This window comes from Babylonia areolata, chromosome 7 (genome assembly GCF_041734735.1).
Source record: "Babylonia areolata isolate BAREFJ2019XMU chromosome 7, ASM4173473v1, whole genome shotgun sequence".
NCBI lineage: Eukaryota > Metazoa > Mollusca > Gastropoda > Neogastropoda > Buccinidae > Babylonia > Babylonia areolata.
Genome location: NC_134882.1, coordinates 10,662,382 through 10,668,551, shown reverse-complemented (window position 1 = coordinate 10,668,551; position 6,170 = coordinate 10,662,382).

Genomic DNA, 6,170 nt, shown 5'->3' with positions numbered 1-6,170 from the left:
AATAATAATAATAATAATAATAATCGCTACAATTATTGGTAATCGTAATGCCCGGGGAACACATTCCATTTTCAGATTTAACAGTGACATGTTGCTGGTCGTAGTTTACATACTCTAAATGTACGTTGTCTTTTAACATATTTTTAATGTGTGTGTGGCCTCTAAGTGGACCGCACTTGTTGGTATTCACGTCAGTAGTAGATGAGCTTGCCAGTGAATAGTGTCTGCGGTGGCTAAACAGTCCACTGCAGCCAGTCAGAGCGCATGCAGTCTCTCAGTGCCGGTGCGTCACGTTGCAGGCTGACTTTCAGATTTGATGGAGCCTGGTCGGCAGTAGCCCTGTGTCTGTATTTGTAAAAACCAGAATACTTTCATTTTTTGGTTTAAGTTTGTTACTAACCTAGGTCCTTCAAAACTATCTTCGATTGTTTACAAATGCCTCTTCCATTTATACATCACAAACATACTCCAGAACCAACACCTTAAATGTATTCACAATATCTTGAATGAAATTGGATTAAGTAGTTTCTGGTTAAACCACCACAGTCTTGAAGTACATCCCACGTGGTTCAAAGAGAAGGTTAAATCTTGTTTAGAACGGATCAGTTTTTGCAAGATTGGTATAGACATGTAGATAAAGATACTATATTATAGGATGTTTAAGCCAAATTTTGGTCAAGATGCTTACTTTACGGTGTTACCAAATAACTGTGTTATCCAGTCAGTAAAGTTTAGCACAACCAATAATGCTTTACTTGTTAATAGTCAGCGTTTCAACATTTTACCAAGAAACGAAAGAATCTGTGATAAATGTTCCACAAACGACATTGCTGATGAGTTTCACTGTTTGTTTGTGTGTCCTGAAAGTGACAGACATTAGTATTTACCTAGATATTATAGAAACCGCCAAAACTCCAATAAAATTCCACTTATTGTTTTCCGAAAAAAATAAATGAATATTGTTAAAACTAAAAACACTTGTTTTCTTCCAACTGTAGTTCCTTTCGGTAAAGTTACGTCCGTTGTTAATGGATGAGGATGAATTATTTATTAATGTATATTGTCTGTGCTTATTGGCCTTTTTTTGTTGTTTTTTCTCTTTGTTCTTTTGACATCGCTCTTATTGATTGTATGGTATATGTAAAATATGTATGTATGTAACGTTACGACGCCCCCATGGGGCACAAGAAAAAACCTTTTTGCCGAAGCCTTTATGCTTTCAGTGTCACCTTAATTTTCTTGATTAGGTAAACGAAATCTTCTTCTTCTCCTTTTCTTATTCGTTCGTGGGCTGCAACTCCTACGTCATTCACTCGTATGTACACATACACGAGTGCAGGCTTTTAAGTGTACAGTGACCGTTTATAACCCCGTCATGTAGACATCCGTACTTCATTTTCGGGGGTAGATAAATGAAATCTAACATGGGGCAAAAGCTCATCAATACCATCCAGCAGCTATAACTTATAATATAGGCTACTTATGAAAGCCTCTCAATTGCAAACAACCGTGTATTCCACTTTTGTGTATACACTACACTGGCTTCCAGTGTCTGAGAGAATAAAGTTCAAAATGCTTGTATGTTTCAGTTCATTGACTTATTGTGCACCCTCTTACTTTTCCTACATAACAGAGACAAACAGTCCACCTCGCCCTGGCAGGCCTGCGTACGTTCTTCACCCGACAAACGCATGTCTGAAATCCCGCTTTACTCGGGACGCTTCGATCTTCATCTGCAATCGTGGGCTGCGACTCCCACGTTCACTCTTGACTTGACTTGACTTGACTTGACGTGCTCGTGGTCGAGGCCTTGTAACAGACCTGTTCACGTTCCAAGTTAACAGTTATACTTAGCATGCGTGGCTAGCAGTTCCCTGAGGCACATCGAATGCACTGAGGGTCATAAATGGTTGGCAGGTCCTTCCAATGACTGTCAAGGCGTCTTTTAAAGGCGGCGACTGATGGTGCTGTGACTGATCTGGAAGTTCGTTCCATGCTGAAGTCACTCTCTGTGAGAAGAAGTTGCCCCTGATGTTGAGGTGAAACGTGGTCTTTGACAGCTTCATAGAGTTGCCTTGGAGGTTCAGCATGTCAGATAACTGGAACTGTGGTCTCTTAGTGGTGTAATATCCATTGAGGTATTTATACACCTCGATCAGATCTCCCCTCTGTCGTCTGTGCTCCAAGCTGGGTAGTCTCAAGATCCCCAGTCTCTAGGGGCAGGGTTTGTCCCTGATGTGGCCCAGGCGTGTTGTGGCTCGTCGCTGAACGTCCTCAATGTCGTTACAGAGAGACTTTGACAGAGGCTGCCCGGCAGACACAGTGACCGTATTCTAGGAGTGGTCTAACCAGGCTCTTGCATAGCTGTGTGAAGGTCTTTTCTGTGAGGTAGTCAAACGATCGGCGGATTACCCCAACTGTGCGGTTTGCCTTTGCAGTTGACTGTGCCACGTGCTGCTTGAATGCCAGTTTCCTGTCTAATGTGACGCTTAGATCCTTTTCTGCCTCACTTTCTGCTGGCCTCAGCCTAGATGGGCTGCCATCAGTCGTTCGTTCCTCCATGTAGTAGTCAGTCTCTGGCTTACTCTGTCTACCTAGTCTCAGTACACAGCACTTCTATGAGACTGAGGAACTTGAGGAGCCACTTTCTTGACCAGTCCCGAAGTTTCACATGATCTTCCCGGAGCTCTTGTGTGCCCGTCTGAGTGTCACTTCTAATGAACAACTTGGTGTTGTCAGCGAACATCTTATTGGGTTTTACGTGTATGACCGTTTATACCTCCGTCATGTAGGCAGTCATACTCCGTTTTCGGCGGATGAGGGGTGCATGCCCTGTGTGTTCTTCTTGTTTCCGTAACTGAACCCACCGAAAGCCGGCATGGATTGATGGATCTTCAACGTGCGTACTTTGTCTTCTGCATGCGTATACACACGGAGGGGGTTCAGGCCACTCAGTGATCTAAGATCAGTGGGTTCAGGCACGAGCAGTCTGTCTGCACATCTGTTGACCTGGGAGATCACCAGGAAAAAATCTCCACCCTTTCCCCACCAGGCACTGTGACCGATCGAGATTCGGATATGGGACCCTCATATTGAAAGTCTAACGCTTTAACCACTCGGCTGTTGCGCCCTTCTAAAATGGCTTATTGGCCTATGAAATATATTTCAGTTTATTGTTCTGCACCCTCTTTACCTTTCTCATATTGTAAAGATAAATAGTCCACATCGCCCTGGATGGCCTGCGTTTTTCGTCCGACAAACCGGCGCAAGTCATTTGAAATCAGTCCCGCGTTACCCGCGACGCAAGGCCACGATAGAGGTTTCTGATCATTTGCACACTACGGTTCTTGGTTCTGGAAATTGTTATTTGTTCTTTCATAAAATTCAGATACGGTTCCACTCTTTCCTATCTATTCTTAAAACATGTCTGCTCAAACACTTAAACAATACCAGTTTTAAACCGCACAGGTTTTTACCCCCTCCGACCCTATACCGTCTTCAGTAATGTGTGCGCATGCGTCGATGTGTGTGTGTGTGTGTGTGTGTGTGTGTGTGTGTGTGTGTGTGTGTGTGTGTGTGTGTGTGTGTGTGTGTGTGTGTGTGTGTGTGATAGTTGAAGTGATGTGTGTGTTGTAACACTGCTCTTTTTTAATTTCTTTTTATCAGTGACCGTTGTGTAGCCGGGTTGGAATACAATAATGGAGTTCTATTCTTCCTGTTTTCCATTATGAATCTCGATTTCAGTTTTAATGTATCAAAATTCAATGTATTGTAAACAGGAAAAAAAAAACATGTTCACTTCCATTCATGCATCATCAATACACTTGTTTTCTGGTTCGAGGAAAGAAAAATACCAACAACAATTGGAAATGCACAAGGTTGATAATGAGGAAGAACATTAAATATGTTTTCACATTCTCCAACATATTACAGGAACACATCATGACTGGCGGACTTGAAGATCATATAAACACCGCACTTGAAGAAGAACCATCACCAACCTTCGCTATAACATCGAGAATAGGCCTACATGGCATGGAAATCAGCTCCGAGAAAACCAAGTTGGCAACCAGCGGAACACCATTATTATCGTCACTGTTGGTCAACAATGATATGTGCAGACCTACTAGTGCCTGAACCCCCTTCATGTGTATACACACGCAGAAGATCAAATACGCACGTTAAAGATCTTGTAATCCATGTCACTGAAGAACATATCCAGCATGCACACCCCCGAAAACAGAGTATGGCTGTCTACATCGCGGGGTAAATAAACAAAACGGTCATACACGTGAAATGTTATACGTCTGTCTGAGTGTGTATGTGTGCGTGCCTGAAATCTGATTGAATGACACAGGAAACGAATGATGAGCGCCGGCACCGCTGTGACAGCCGTCAGTCAACTCTACCCAGGTAGGCAGCCTGTTGTGCAAATAATCCCGTGTTTGTGAAGCGCTTAGAGCTTGGTCTCCGACCGAGGATAAGCGCTATATAAGTATCCATATCAATCAACCAATCAAACTGTCCATGGACTGGGAGGTGGTGTGTGATTTTTTTTTTTTTTAACAGTTCACTTACCTGGAATCTATCTTTAGCAGTTTGAAGACCTGCTGACATCAGTTAAGAAAAGAAAACTACGTTGGTATGACCAAATAACAATAAGATCCAATTATAAATGACCTTGCTGAAACAATTCCCGACCGGATGCATAGGAAACTCTTGAGGGAAGGATCAAAACGGCGGAGGGAAAAACAGGAAAAAAACCAACAACATTGGATTAACATTGCAGAATGAATGGTCGGGAAATCATTTGCAGACTCGGGCTTTGACACTGGCAAAACCGACAGAGCTAGAAGAATCTAGTGAACAGTTCTTCAGTGCTGCGCCCCTATAAACATGCATGACTCTTCACAGGGTTGACGGCGAAGAAGAACTTGAGAGAAAACAAAAGAAAGAATGCTTCAGATCAGTGACCCACAGTGGTCAACTCCATGCCGTGAAATATAAGCTTCAGCTTGCTCCAACTCTGTGCCGAAGAGTACATGTCAAGCAGTTCGGGCTGATCACTCCCACATTCATTCATCTACGTAAGTAAGAGACTGACGCCGTCGAAGAGGACTAAGATTAACGGTTTCACTGAACGAGTTTCTCAAGGAGGTGTTCCCGCCGACGGACAAATCAGTCCATTGTACAATGATATGCCACACCTTCTGCTAGACAGATGCCTGAAAGTAACATAACCCAACGCGCTTGTCAGGAATTGAGTGCATGCATGATTATATTTGTGTATAATTTTTCTGATGTCTCTCGTGGATTTCTTTTGATGAATGTTCAAGTTATTCAGTGCCAGAGGACAACAGTTTTCATGCCATGGGTTCTTTTTCAGTGCACCAACTCGCGGTGAACCGCTGTCGTGGCACACGGAACCTCTGTCAGTTTATTGTCAGTCTCATCCGAATGATTAGACGCTCAGTTTGATTCTCCAGTCAAACTTGGAAGAAAGGGAGAGAGCGGGATTCGAACCCAGCCGGACCGGACCTTCACGGAAACTGGATTGGCTGGATATACCGCCGGTACCTTGTGGCTCAGGATCAGATGGTGTGTGTCGTTCGTACTTGGCGATCACACATGAATTTTGTCCAAACTGAATTTTGTCTTCACGAATCTGCCGGCCAGAGACAGTATGGCCTGTACTGACTTCGAACATCTCCTAATGACGCAGCATTACTTCCCGTTCGTGCTCATGCAAGTATTACATAACATTTTAAAACAAATGTTTGGAATAATTTGTCACAAGACGTTGTTTCCTCAGGAACAGTGAATACATTTTAAAATTATCTTGATATTCGTTAACAAAATTTTTAATACAAAACTCATCTACATATTTCAGTCTTGATTTTTCAAGCATTGCGCACTCAATGTTGAAAAATGCAACGGACATTGGTGGGGACTCTCTTTTTCTTCGCCACTTCAACCGGGCAAAAGGCCTTGCCAGGCCTGCACGCCTTGATATTGATATGATATGATATGATATGATATGATATGATATGACTGCTCATTCGCGCGAGTCGAACGGTTGGCACGCAGTCTTGTGAACAGATACTACTTATATAGTCACAACTGAAGTAACCCTTTTCCAGCAAAGAAGTGTTCGATTCATGTCTTTACAA